This window comes from Gavialis gangeticus, unplaced genomic scaffold (genome assembly GCF_001723915.1).
Source record: "Gavialis gangeticus isolate Ggan-Ray unplaced genomic scaffold, GavGan_comp1, whole genome shotgun sequence".
NCBI classification, from domain to species: Eukaryota; Metazoa; Chordata; order Crocodylia; family Gavialidae; genus Gavialis; species Gavialis gangeticus.
This window is the reverse complement of record NW_017729022.1, coordinates 126,224,224-126,239,394: the sequence shown is the minus strand read 5'-3', so window position 1 is coordinate 126,239,394 and position 15,171 is coordinate 126,224,224. Positions and strand designations below refer to the sequence as shown.

At 46.0% G+C, this 15,171-nt stretch overlaps 1 long non-coding RNA gene across 1 annotated transcript in view; it reads left to right on the top strand.

Moving 5' to 3' along the window:
• LOC109297063 overlaps nucleotides 1–14,534 on the top strand; it is a 21,217-nt gene extending 6,683 nt beyond the window's left edge. The window contains exons 2-3 of the long non-coding RNA XR_002097183.1: nucleotides 486–489; nucleotides 14,524–14,534. This is a non-coding gene — a long non-coding RNA (uncharacterized LOC109297063). The remainder of the gene's footprint in view (nucleotides 1–485; nucleotides 490–14,523) is intronic.
• The last annotated feature ends 637 nt before the right edge of the window (nucleotides 14,535–15,171 follow it).

Here is a 15,171-nt window from a genome sequence, read left to right as displayed (position 1 = left end):
GCCGTACAGCAGACCCTGGATGGACTAAGGAACAGGTTCCCTGATCACCTTGCGGGGGTGGGATAAGAAGGTATCCACATCAAAGCCACCTGAGAGAGGGACAATGGGACCAGGAAAAGAATCTGACAGGCTGGAAGTTTGAACAGGTGACAGGAGGGGGAGGAAAAAGTGCTGCGTGTACTGAGCTGAACTTACACAGATGAGTGTCTCCAGAGCTTCTGATGAGGCCAGATCCTGATTTGACATAAATCATTGCACGCTGTTGATTTCCATGCAACTACAGCATCTTGCGCCAGCTGAGGATCCATCCCTCGAGGCCCAGTTTACCCTCTTCCTTTGCCTTTGATCCATCTTTTCTCTCTCAAAACTTAACAGCTCTTCGTTTTTTTTAGACCATTTGGGTCTGACGCTATAGTTTGGGAATTTTGCATGGATCATGAAAGAGAGGGGAGAAAAACAGCCTTCATCAGTGATGGAAGGAAGAGCAGAGTCTCACCCTATTTGGGATCTCAGAACAAGGGCATGAACTGAGGTGGAGACTGCTGTTGTCACACACGGTGCTTGCAGGGCTTTGGCCCAGCAAATGCATGTATAACACCTTCTGACAAGGTGGGGTCAGAGACCAAGGTGGAAAGGGTGAACCCTAGAAAGACATTGCTGGTAAGACTTCAGCTATCTGTAGTCACCTGCCTGTATAGACTCACTGGTTACCACCTGCTCCTGTTAGGGATCTGGCAGCCTGCGAGGCTGCTTGCAGGTGGTGCAGGGAGCTAATGAGAGGCTCACCTGACCAGAAGAGGGCTCAGGCTGGAGCTATATAAGCCCAGAGCTTAAGCTGTTCTGGGCCTCTCTCTCTGATAGCCCCAAGATGAGCTCTAGGCAGCAGGGTTCCTGAAGGGACTGCAACTTCTTGACACCTCTGCAAGCCTTCTGGGCTTAGAAGGCCTGAGTTTTTACAGGCAAGTGTCCTTTTGAGCCTACAGAGGGTTCTGGTGCCCAGGGAAGGGCTAAGCCAGAACAAAAGGTCCCTGAGCTCAGAGAAGGGCTGTAAAGCAGAGTAGGGGTCCAGGAGCCTGGAGAAAGGGCAGCATGCAGGACCAGGGGTCTGAGAGTCCAGGAGGAGACTAGAAGAGAGCGGGGGGGGGGGGTGTCTGAAGGCCCAAAGGGGCTGAGTGTATGAATAGTCAGCATCATAGAAAGACCACCAGCTGTGAGGCTTGGGGTGTAGTACAGGGTACATAAGGAGAGGGCTTGCTAGTTTGGGGGCATTAGACTGTGACTGAGGAGACTCAGGGGAGGTCTAGTGAGGATCAACACAGGCCCAGGCTCACACAGAGCCCACAGGCAGCCTCCCTTCTATTGCCTTCATTAAGAGCAAGATGGTGGTGGGTGAGATGCAAGGGAAGGCCTGCAGCCAAGCCTGAGCTGGGCAGGGGCTACACAGCCACCAAGGGGTGTCACATCTGCCCCCATCACCACAGACCAGTTGTACTACCTGGAAATAGTTTCAGGTCACAGCAATAATCTAGGGGATTATTATACTTCAGGAACTCACCATCTTCTTCCCTTAGTTGCATGGTGACTCTACTAGGAGCCTGATTGTGCAGTGAGACCAGTACACATACCCTCACACTCACGATATCCCATTTAAAAGCTAGCCACTAGACGGTACTCTGGGGCCGTAGGATACTATTATAGTTCTTATTCTATATATGTAGTGCAGTTGCACCATGCATCAGCCAGTCGGATACTTGCCATGGGTGCCTATAAAGAGCTACTCTGATGCGCTGTAACTGCAACACGTTGGAGCAGATGCAATTAATCAAGTCTGCTGGAGCATGGTAATTACTGTGCTCTAGCACCCTCCATCTTCTTGTGTATCTGCATCTCCATGTTTAAAAATTGCAGCAGGGGTGCTTTATCTAAAACACGTTTGACAAGTTTTAGATAAAGTGCCCCGCCACCACTTTGAAGCATGGCGACACTGATACACAAGATGCTCTGGGCACTTTAATTAGATTGGCTCTCGGAGCCTCTAATTAAAGTCCTTCCCTCCCCGAGCATGTGTATAAATGCCTTATTGCATCAGTAGTTCATCACAACCCTGTCTGACATATCTGTTTCCATTATGAATAGGACATGTGCTTCCCTGATTGGTCAAGCTGTGCAGGGATGCTGCCAAGTTCTTGTCTGAAGGTGGTGTTGCACTAGTAAATCTTCTGTGCTGGCCACAGAACCTTGTTAAACATGTTTAACACTGCCAGGGCAGTGTTACATCACTTTGTCAAGCTGCTTTGAGGCTTCCTGTTATACCAGAGCCTTAACTGGTATAAACCACAACGGCTCTGAAATCAAGGGACTTGCCTGGTTTGCACTAGCTTGATGCAGGCCATCCAATTTTAAAGGTGATTTGAAATTGAAACTATTGACTAAATTCCACCCTAACTCAGCAAGGTCACTGTGGGGGTCCTAAGGTGCATAGTTAGTAGCCCAGAAGCTGCAAGTTCAAGGCTTCAGTAGAAATGCTTGTGGTGCTGTCTTTTAAGTTTCTAGTGAACCTACAAATTCTCCTAAGTACCTTGTCACAAGGACGCAAAGGACTCTGGGTTGCAGAAGGTGTAAATGGCACCGGAATACTTGCCCTCATGTTGGTCTGAAGTCCTCATGTTACAGTGGCTACTACTTGAATTTAAACTCCACAGGGAGGCACACAATTGTTGCCAGGTAACAGTGTATCTAGCCCCAGAGCATTGAAAGGAGTGGGCCTTGAAACTGCTGAAGAATAAGTGAAGTCAGAAATGATACTTTATTATAAGAAGATTGGATTGGATGGAAAATGGATTGCTTCTGGCACAGGTGATCTACATTATACCCAAACCAAACTTGCAATGCATGTGTATGCGTGCATGTACACTGAATTTCAGCAGCTTTGTCTTTCTCAAGAGTACATTGTGGTAGATTACTTTCATAGCTCAGATGCTTAAAATGTTAAAGTATATGAAATCTGCAAGCATTTTTGTGATCATATGCATGACTGGATGCATTATCCTCTCCACGGTGAGCTTACAGTATGGTCATTTTGATCCAAAACCACAGTGATATGAAGTCTAGTAAAAAAGAAGCTCTTTGTAATGTGCTTGTGTGAGCCGATGAGTGACTTGGGCCCAAATGGCCCGTGATAGAGCAAAAAGGAACTTTTTGGAGGGGTAGGCAGGATAAGGGTGGGGGGAGAAGGGTCTCAAAATCCAAAGCAGTTCATCTAATTCTCTTTAATTGTAAGGCTACATTGTGCTCATATGGCTCTTGGAGTAATGAAGTGTTAAATTATATTTGAATTATGGAGAATCATGTTTAAATCAATCCAAGAGGTTCTTTTATTGCCCTGTGTTCAATGAACCAACAATAGTTTCCCTCTGTAGAGGGCCACTGAGACTCTTTATATAGAGTGGTAAAACAACTTGGCATGTTAACCTTTCCAAATGGCAGAGTCGGGCTGAAGATCACTGGCAGAAAGTTTCTTCCAAGAAAATGAGATGTGTGGGATATGTCGACGTGCCACCCCTGAGGCTCTTGGGAAAGGACCTTCCCAGGGACCCTGTTGTTATGCTGGGTCATAGGTGGCCAGGTCTGGGAGTTACCTCAGGGTCAGGAAAAGCAGCTGAAGTTCAAAAGGTGGTCCTCTTCACTAGGCCTGAGATCACTTGTTTTCCTTGACCCCCTCTCTGGGGGCATATGGTGCACTCTTCTCCTGGAGTCCCACTGTAGCAGCACAACTTCCATGGCTGGTGGTGTTCCCCGTCTCCTGGTATAGGGGATCAGAGCCCTCCATCCATTGGCACTGGGTTGGGAGGGACCATAGCAGGGTGAGTCCCTGGAGGCAAGGCCCTTCTCCTCCCTGCATTCCTGGAGACAAAGGTCAATCCAGGTGGCTAGATCCACAAATGCATTGAATTCTGAGAGTGGTTAGAACACATCCTTAATTTTCTCCCATAGACTTCAGTGAAATAATAGAGTTGGGCTGCTTAAGTTCATTGGGTGTCTGCTGCATAGCAGTGAAAGAGGGAAGTGTAAGTCACAACAATACTTTCCCCTTGATGTAGGGACCACAGAGCAATCCCTGCCATCCAGGCTGGGTGAGGATCCCCAAATGTGATCATGAATTTCTTGAGGAATGCTCCCCAGTACTGGAGGACCAGACTACTATGCTCCACCACCAATATGGTCCAATTTTGGGCATTTTCTGTTAAAAGGCTGACCCCCCTAGGCTCACCTTTGCTCAGTCTCAGGAGTAGAGCTTGGTTTACCACCATTGGATGAGGAACCCACAGAACTGTAGCTGGTTACCATCATGCTACTCTCAAAAGGGGATGGGTAGATGGGGTTCCAGGCAGAGACTTGGGAGCAAATAAACTAGTTCTCCACCAAATGCAGGACCTGATCTTCTAGAACTTGCCAGGCAGAGGCTATTTGTGTGAGCTGGCCTGGCTTGAATGGGTCCTGGGATCCTGATATGGAGTTTACCTCCAGGCTGATCTCCCTTTGCTGCATGTAGTGGTCTGAACAACTTGCCATGCTGGGTAATAGGCAGCCAAATCTGGGGGTCACCTCAGGGGTCAGGAGAAGCAGCTGAAGTCCAAGGGGTGTGCGCCAAGCCAGAGGGTAAGGAAGCCAGAAGATCCATCTGGGAAACCAAATCAGAGATCCAGACGGTCAGACAGAGCACAGGGTCAGGAGGTAAGCTGGGAGAAAATCAAACCAGAATTGGGTTAGATATCCAGAGGATCAGGCCAAACTTGAGGTCCATGGGCAAGTCGGGTAGTGTATCCAGAGGGTCTGTCAGGAAGCCAGTAGTGGCACAAGCCCAGGGTCCAGCAGCCTGGGTGCAGGATTGAATCTTGTTGCCCAGATGCTTCCTTTTCCAGGTCAGGGGTTTATATTGAAAAGTGTGAGGGCAGCTAACCCCAGCTGGCTACTCCAGTGGCAGGGAGTGAGCATGTGGCTAGGCCTAGCTGGAGGGATATGGCCACCTGTTTCTACCCCCAGTGCTCTGCTAAGGAGGTGGCAAACAGGAATGATCAGGTAGGCTGAGGCAGCAGGTTCAAGGCCATAGCCTGACACGCCTGCCCACTTGTTCCTGCTTGTGTGTGCTAAGTCTAGAAATGCAGTGATACCAAGAGCTCCCCCATGGCTGCTGTCAAGCATGATGGAGACTGAGTTTTTTCAAGTGTGGCAGAAGGGCTAACTGCCTCTCGTCTCAAGAATGGCCAAGGGGGTCAGCTTCATCAACCCACTATATGGACTGGATATCTGAGAGTGGAAGTTGAGGGCCAGAAGTGTGTATTCAGGACTGTCCTTCCCAGACAGCACCCAGAAAGTAGAGCAGACACGCAGGGGGCCTAATTCTCATTCATGGCAAGGTGCCCTTGTACATGCAGCTTAAAGCCCTCTTTATACCCCAAGAATAGTGTAAACCAGTCCCTGTGGAGACTGGAATGGGACTTTTTGTTCTGAAGGAGGTGTCCCTTGCACTTTCATCTCCTTTGATTACAATGGTTTAGAAATAATCTGGAGAGGCAAATAAGTGCCTTTTTCTAGATAGCTCTGTCTGATGATGGTTAAGACCTCTGTTCTGTGACTTGTGTGCATAATTATTATGCTAAATACTGCTTTCTCCCTGTTACCTCTGTTCTTATACTTGGATTGTAAATTCTTTGGGGGCAGAGCCATCTCATGTTATGTGTGTACAGGTCTTCACACACTGGGGCTCTGGTCTTTGAGATGCTACCATAATGCAGATAACAGTAGCATATTTTCTTAATAACAAGGTGTAGCTCCTCTTTATGGGATACCCTTGATCCTGAAAAATGCTTGTTCCTACCTCAGAAACCTTGGGCATCCCTAATGGAGTTGCTTGTTCCTACCTTGTCAAGGACTCTGGCCTCTTGTCACCTTTGGCCCACTGGAAAATGAGTGCAGGGATTTCTGATCTATTTTTCCTATTTGTTTTCCATGTGACACCTCAATCTGTCAGCAGAATTAGCAGCCAAGTGCACTGATTGGAAATGCCACCCCTTTCTGTTTTTGAACTTTAAAAAAATTTCAATCCCCAACATCATGCAAGATTCCTGCCCTAGCCAAAAAGTTGCACAGGAAGTGGATGCCAGTACTATTATTACTAGATTTCTGTAAAATGGTAGCAAAACTGTGTAATTGCTATTTTTTTAAAACAACGTTATGTTCTTCCTGCTACAGTAACCTTTTGACAATAAAAATGCTGGGCCTTATCTTGAGCGTCTATAAATCAGTTTGGCTCAGTTGAAGTCGGTTAGAAACATCAGGATCTGACCCAGAACTTTCAATTCTGGCTCAGCACAACAAGATATATAGACTAGGTCCCCAAAGAACTTAAGTACCTCTTGAGGACCTGGGACTGCCTCCTTTCCTGTGATGTAACCAAAGGACAGGAAATCCTTGCGCTTGCATTTGAGCCATAAGACATAAAGAATGCATACAAGGTGCACTTGCATAGTTGCATTATTTTTTTCCTTTGGCCTCTTGTTGATTGCCAGGGAACATGAGAGGGGTTTCTATGTTCCAGAGACCTCCTCGATGACCCTGACACCATTGATGACTGGTAGAGCCTCAAGAAAGGCAACCATGAGGTGTGTGAAGAATCTCAAGGCTTCTCCACAAAGAAATGTCAGCACTGGTTTGAAGAGAATGACAGGGGAGTTCAAGCTTTCATTAACAGGAAAAAGGAAAGCCTTTGATGCCAGGGAGAAAAAAATTAGCTCCAAACCAAAGCAAGACATTTATTGTCATATTAAAGCTGAGACCCAGGAGAAATCTGAGAACAAAAGAACAAGTTGTGGGAGAACAAAGCAAAAGAGACTTAAGTTTGCCAACAGCCATGACATGCATAGCTTCTCCAGTGCAGCCAAAGCTATCTATGGACCAAACGTACAAAGAGCTGTCACTCTGAGGTCCAACTGTGGAGCAGCATTCTTTAAAAATCACTGAATCATCAATGCACAGTGGAAGAAGCTCTTTCAAGAGCTCTTGAACCAAGATTCTAGCATCAAATACAATACCATCAAAGCCATTCCACAATATCTGATTTAAGGATCATCTGCAGATCCACCAATTTATCAAGGGGCCTTGAAAGCCATTAAGCAGATGAGGAACAATAAAGCATGTGGTCCTGATGGAATATTGGCTGAAATTTAGAGGCAAGGCTGGTGGAGGGGGGGAAGCTGTCTCACCAACTAGACAATGTTATTAGGAAAATGTGGAAACATGAACAGGCTTCCAGTGACTTGAGAGAGATTACCATGTTCAAGACAGAAGATAGATCAGATTGCAGCAGTGAACATGGTATTTCACTCCTGTCCTTAGCTGTGAAGATCTTAGCCCACATTGTCCTCAGTAGGTTCAGCACTCACCTTGCTGAGGAGACTGTATCCAAGTTCCAGTGTGGTTTCAGACCACTCAGAGGCACAATAAGGGATTTTTGTTGTCACACAGCTGCAGGAAAAGTGCTGCAAGCAACACTGAGATCTTACATGGCCTTCACTGACTTGACTAAGGCCAATCAACAGAGGCCCAATAGAATATCTTGAACAGATTTAGGTGCCCACCAAATTAAAAAAAAAAAACTTTTTTGTTAGCACTACTAGATTTCTTCATGGAGACATACCAGCAACTCCTAAGGAATGGAAACAGACCCACTATTGGAATCAGAGTCAAGCTAGGACATGTGATTACACCCATACATGTTTTCATCTATATCATGGCTATTCTGCATCTCATTGCTGATAGCCTTCCATCTGGAGTCGGCATCCAGTATTGTTGTAGGGGTTTTCAGCCTTTTTCTTTTTAGTCTAAGTACCCTCGGCGGCTGGATGCTGAGTGTGGGGGTGGGGGTAGTGCGTAGCTGGACACAGAGCAGTGAGGTGGGGATGGAGCACAGTGGGGAAGCTTACCAGGCTGGGGTGAGGGTAGTGGTGCCCCTCTGTGGGACAGGGAAGCTCACCAGGCTGGTGTGTGGTGGTGGTGGTCTCCACGTATGAGTTTTTCCCCACCCCACAGAGGGGTGCTACTGCCCTTGTCCTGCCCCAGCCCTGATCCTGGGGGGTGGTAGTGGTGCTCCATCCATGCCTGCCTGCACATACCCCCTAGAACACTGGTTTAAGTACCCCCAGGGGTATGCATAACCCTGGTTGACAACCCCTGCAGTGTTGCATGGACAAGAATCTCTTTTAACATCAATTGATTTACATTTCAAATGCAAGATAACCAACATCTCCATTACCAATCTTTTTAATATGCTGATGACTGTGTTATGTTTGCCCACCCAATTAAAGAGCTCCAGGTCCCTCTTGATTGCTTCTGTGAAGTGTATAAAATGTTTGGGCTTGCTGTTAACTTAATGAAAACCAATATACTTTACCAAACCAACCAGCTGCTCCTTCACATATTACAATTGTAAGGGGATCCTTGGACAATGTTGAGTGTTTCCACTACCTGGATAGCCACCTTTCCCCAAAAAGTAAATCCAGGTAATACAAAAAACTAGAACTCTTGGTTCCAAAATGATACCTTTTAATAGACCAACTGGAAAATGGCCATAAAACTGTCCTTTTCTGCAAGCTTTTGGGATCAAAGTCTCTTTGTCAGGCTCTGCGAAAAGTGTAGATGGTACAAGATGGTAACAAGTCCCCATAGGTAGGAAATAAACTTCATTTTTGCACAGAGGGAGCTGAAGATGGAAGGTTGTCCCTCTGGGTCCTTGAGAATGTCTTGTCCCAGAGCCTGACAAAGGGACTTTGATCCCGAAAGCTTTCAGAAAAGGACAATTTTCTTGCCATTCTCCAGTTGGCCTAATAAAAGGTATCATTTTGGAACCAAGAGTTCTAGTTTTTTGTATGTCCTTTTGTCTCAGACCAACATGGCTACCAAGTACACCCCTGAATCCAGATTATGATATTTAACACCAGATGAAATCTGGCAGTGCTGCCTTTGGATGTCTCCAAGTCATGTCTTTGATTATGACATCAGGACCTAAACCAAACTTTTTTACCAGGCTGTCATCCCTACTTCCTTGTATGGGTGGGAAACTTGGACAACATATCAAACACATTGAAGCTTTGGAATGTTACCATCAGCGATGTCTTTAAACTTCTCCATATCAATTGGAAGGACAGAAAATTAAATGCCAGCATTCTGGCTCAAGCAAATACCACCAGAATTGAAGCCATATTTATACAGAATCACTTCTGCTGGATAGGACAGGACATAAGAGTGGCCGACAACCAGCTGCCAAAACAGGTCCTATACTCCTAACTTTCCAATAGTCACCACTCTAGAGAAGGGCAAAAGAAGAGGATTCAAGGACACCTTGAAGGCTGATCTGAAAAAACGTGATATTAACATCAATACCTGGAAGTCTCAAGCATTGAATTGTCCCCAGTGGCACCATGATGTATGACAGCGTATTCATACTTGCTTCACTATGAAAGCAGACAGAGGACAGAGAGAGACATATTGCCAGGATCTGCTCCTTCCTCCCAGATATATTTACCATGTCTGCAGTTGAAAATTCAGATCTTCAGTTGGCCTCCTCAGTCATCTATGGATTCACCAATGACTATGTGTTGGAAGACTGGCAGTTCCTTGATATGAGGATGACCATGACAGTGAAATTCCAGGAGACTAATCAAGGGAAATCTCAGTGAAATGGTACCATTTCTAAAAAATACCGTCAGTTTTCCAGTAGGATGTAATGATCATTTTGGTTACAGACTACTGCTGGGGAAACAACAAGAATTGGGAAACACTAGGGCCACCTAGTACAATCATCATTAATTTCACTTCTTCGTAGACAAGTAGGACTAGAAGGGACTTCCAGAGATCATCAAGCCGACCCCCGCCTGAAGCAGGATCAATCTAAACTCTACATAAGACTACCATCAACCCTGACATAACATGGACCTACCACCCCAACCTGCCACTGGTGAAGCAGGGGAATTATGGCAGCCAATGCCCTGTTTCTATGAAGTGTTATCAATATATGCTCAAAGGATCCTGGGTAGAGGGTCATACCTCCTGCTACAAAGAAAGGCAATCACTCTCACCGTCTGGACTAATGAGACCATGAGGTAAAATTCCTTCCTGCCCCTAAATATGGTGATTGATCTGACTGTATGGAGGACTGAGTGTGTACCATACAACCTAGCCCCCAATGAACATGTCAGGGTGGAAAACAGAAGGTTTCCTTTAAAGGACAAAATCCAAGGGATTTTGGACAATTACACTTGGTTACTGGAAGGTACCTATGACTCCCGTTTCATAGAGAGCAACTTCAGCGGTAAAAGCATACAACGCCCATTCTACTACATCTAAATAGCTTTCTCTGATATGAGTTTTGTCCTGCCCAGGCTAGGAGTTAAATCACTTTTAGCAGCAGCTGAAGAGAGTGCATGGGGGCAGGCATAGTTTTATTGTCCTGATTCAGAAAGAAACTGTGACTTGTTCATGGCAGGACCAGGTGTAGAACCCAGGGCTTCAAATGCCAGCTGGATTATGTCCAGTGCAGTAGTGTCACGTTTTCAGCTCTTGGTTTTCGGTGGTGACCTTTTAACTTATTTGCTACTCCATGCTACCTGGGAGCAATACAGCTAACATGGACTACTGGCAAGCGGCTCCCAGACCTCATGCACCATCACAGTGTTTGGCGGTATGATTTCAACAGGTGTAGTCCCTCACCTGAGTTAGCTTTAATCTAGCTAGTGCAGATTCCAATAGCAGTGAAGCTACAGCAGTATGGACTGAATGAGTTCTAGGTACTAACTTGGGTGGCTAGAATCCCTGGAGGCTTGCAGACCCCGCTGTATCTTCACTGCATGTTTAAAGGAGCTAGCACTTGCAGTGCAGCCAAAGCAGAAAAAGGGTGTGGAGATGCAGCCTGTTTACACTACTGCAATCTGACTCCAGGCTAATGGAAATGTGGATAAATGGTGTACAGCTTTACATTGGAGAAAGCCACTCTACTCTGAGATAAAGATGCACCTTGGAAAGTCAGAACTGACTAGTATAAATTTTTACTGGTGTATGGGTATGTGTCTCTAACTCTGGTCCATTTTATTGGGGTGGTTGAGTGCCTAGTGGCATAGTGATATAGTAATAGCAGGAGCATCTTTTTGTCTGCTTCAGACATCATTGTATCTTACATTGGTGTACAAAGGTGATGCAAGCTACACCACTCTTAATGTTTCATGTCTCTGTGAACTGAAGCTGGCAAATAACATCCTACAGTTCCCCGCTGAGCCAGGTAAATGTTTTAAGAAACAAACATCTTAAAGACTTATCTGTAGTTACAGTCATGGTGCAGCCACAGGGGGCATGGCTGTTGTGCAGAAGAGAGTCCCTACCCTGTTGGATTGTGTCTCAGCCATTGAATCCACTTTTGTACAGCTTCAAGGCAAATATACCAAGTGAATGGTAGTGGAAGGGTAGGACTCTGCTTTGTGAGACATATTGCTGCATGCTGGGTGCAGGGGGTGTTTTCATTTCACAGGCCTGTGCCAGGCAGATCTAGAGGAAACTGGTTCTCTTAAGCATATCCTTTTCCATAAGTGTGTGGCTTAGCGGAAGGAAATAAAATGCATTAGCCAAAGGTCCTGTAACCCAATACTCCATTTGGCTTGACCACCATTAATGCAGGCTTGTTTCTGTAGCTAATGGCATGCAAAGGAATGATGCTGTCTGCATTGCATCCAGCTGTCTTTGACTCCCCAGCTTGAATAACCAGGTGCCCACTCATGGCTGGGTCAGCTGGAGGCAGTTTTTAGCACAAGTCAAGAACAGGACTCAAATCTGTACCTCTGGAGCCAGAGCAAGCTGCCTTAAAACTACTCTGCTGTTGCCCTCTGAAATCTGAGGGTGAAAAAAGAGCTTTGCAAGATAGAAACATTTGAATCTTAAATATATGGGAATCTGAGGGCTTGAGTCCTCTAGAGCAGAGGTTCTCAACCTTTTGCACCTTACTTCCCAACAACCATTTTGTCAAAAAACCCTGGTCCCACCATGATAAAACAAAACAAATTAAAAATTGCAATAATTTTGTTGTGAATAAGTTTTATTACTATAATTGTAAAAAATATGTATATAATTCTATTTTCAGATAAGTCCCACCTATGCTACCTTTGCATCCCAGTGGTTAAGAAACAATAATCTAGAGAAGAACTGAGCTGGTCCAGAATTACCATCCCATGGAAAACTCCATGTTTTCAAACAAGCCCATAGTTCTGACCTCCAGTGAAAAGTCAGAGTTGTAAAATTTTCTGCTGAACAGATTTTGAAGTAGATTTTCTAGCTAGTGGACTCACTGCAGCCAGAAGGATGCTGTGGCCTGCAGAACTGGTGATCTGTGGCAGCTGCGCAGGTAGGCTGTGGCAAAGGTGCACCCAAACAGCTTGTCTACTGACATAAAACCAGCCTGCTGGCTGTGTTTCTGATTTTGAGAGACTTCACACTTCCCTGCCAAACATCTTGGATTCTACTGAATTGCCGATGTCTACCTGGGAGACTCGCATGCACAAATGTATTTTAAAATTGCATCTCTATATGCAAGGTAAGAAAAGGGAAAGTGGCCACTATTACTGTGAGCATCACAAAACCCACAGTATTTTGTGCTCCTGCCTATTGGCTTTGTCCATAGCAATTAAATACCACTTACAGTTCCAGTGCTTTGCTGACAGTAGTGACTGAAACTAGCAAGAGGCTGAGCTGAAATGAAAGAAGGGTCAAGCCTGTGACAAGGGGAGGTCCTGTTGCCTTCAGCCCACTCAAACCTCCCCTTTTCCCAATTTGCCTGCCCCACACCATGCCACCTGGTAGAAGACTCTCCCATTGCTTCTGCAGCTTCCATATTAGTAGTGAACTTCCAGCCCTGCTCTCTCTTTCTGCTCAAGCTCCCTTTCAGGCTTCTGGCTACTGCTAGCTCAACAGGGCTGAGCCTTAAAGGCACCATGCCACCAGGCTTTTCTGCCCATCTCAGCAACAGGGGGTTAACGCCTTGTCACCCCCCCGCCCCCTTTTTTTTCCTTCCTTCAAGGGAGATCTGATTGGTGCCATCTCCCCCTTCAAAGCTTCTGGGGGGAGGGAAAAATCTACATCTAAAATTTCTTCCCTGCATGGTGCTTAATTGTACAATAATATGGCTGTAAATTAAGGTACCACCTCATGAGCCAGGCATTGTCAGATTTTATGCAGTTCAGCCATTGCAGCGGGGTGTGATGTGTTACTATTATAAACTGTCAGCCAAGCAGATGATAATGTATTGGTTATGCATTCTTTTTCAATTGTGTAATATACTTGTTTGTGTGGCTGCAACTTATATAAGCAATGGGGAATTTTTCTCCTTTCCTGGGTGAGGACTGCTCCAGTGGCTCTTTCAGAAGCATCCATCTGAACAACAAAAGGCTGTTCAAAATTGGGAGTATAGATAACAGGCTAACTAGGTTCCTGGGATAAATCTGATATCTTTTATTAGGCCAACAGTTTTAGTTTTGGTCTAATAAAAGATATCAGAGTTGCCCAACTAACCTTGTCTACCTATGTCCCTAGACCAACATGGCAACAACAAACACCCTTAGATAACAGGCAAGTTGCACAAAGCCTCCCTTGTTTTAATAACTAGGACAGCCCTGTGTAGGGTGCGAGTGCCTGCAGCAGGGAGCGCCGGCCACGGGGCGGGGGAGGGGCCGCTTTTCCCCATGCTCAGCTTTTCCCCGGGGTCCTCCCCCACCTAAGTTGCCGGGGCAGCTGCATGGTCCCAGGCCAGAAGCCCCTGCTGGGGCTTCCAGCTGAGGGAGCGGGCCAGGCAGGCCCTGCTGTTGCAGGAGCTTGCCGGGCTTCCCCATTTTTGATAGGAGCCAAAGACAGATTAATATTCATTTTCTTAATTTTTTCAGGGGCTTCATGGGCCAGATCTGGCCTGCAGGCTGTATTTTGGCTGCACCCTACAGCAGGGGTGGGCAATCTGGCCACACAAGTACTCAGCTTCCTCTTTCCAAACCACATACTTCTTGTGTTTGCCATAATTCTTGCTGCTTTCTGTTTCTGGAGGACATCTTTAAGGGCTTTGAGGTGTTCCTTACAGTTCACAGTAAAAATTATCACATTAATCTAAGTTGCTGAACCCAGGGTTACTACAAATAATGGCCAAACTGGAAGAGAGCAAAATCAGATTGGACATCAGGAAAAATGTTTTACTGTGATGGTTGCCAAAATCTGGAATATGTTTCCAAGGGACGTGGTGCTGTGCCCTTCTTTGGAGGGGTTTAAAAGGAGACGAGACACACGCCTGGCTGGGACCCCAGCACTCATTCTTGCCCAGGGCAGGGTGTTGGACTCAATGATCTGATGGGTCCCTTCCGACCCTAACATCGCTGAAACCCAGGTGGGGTACCACCATTTTGTTCATAAGCCTTTGAAAAGTGTTTGCAGCTCCATGAAGCCCAGACAGCACTTTTTTTTTAAAAATGCATACAAGCTCCAGGGTGCAGCAAACATGGTGTTTTCTTGATCGTCCTTGTCTAAGGGAATTTTGCCAAAATCCTTTGGTGATGTATCTAGCATTGATATGTACCAGGCCTGTCCAATTCTCTTCTAGCATTTTGTCTGCCCATGGCATGGGATAGGTATCAGATTTCACCAGCTCATTGACTCTCTGCAAGTTCATGCACAGCCAGATACTCCCGTCTGGTTTTAGGGTAGCCACTATGGGGCTTCTCCCCTGGCTATGGGATTTCAGTGATGATCCCCTTCTTCAGCACATTGTTAATCTCTGTTCTGATAGTCATGTAGCCATTGTGGGATTTGTCTCCAATGCTTTCAAACCACTTACCTGGAAAGGGTTTTGATCCAGTGCAGCATTCCCTGGGCTTCTTCTGGTTCCTCTTTGTATGAGAATCTGGAGAGGTGTTCAGTCTGGGCTGCTTGCCCTTACTGATGTGGAGTCAACTGTGCTCTGAGCCCCATCATCTGTGTCACCAAACCTTCTCTGGCTGGTTCTAGTTGCAGTTCATCTGGGTAGGGAGCTATCCAGAAGCCCTCTCTGGGTGTGTCTACATGAGATGCTTCACTGCATGGTAGACCAGCTTACTGTAA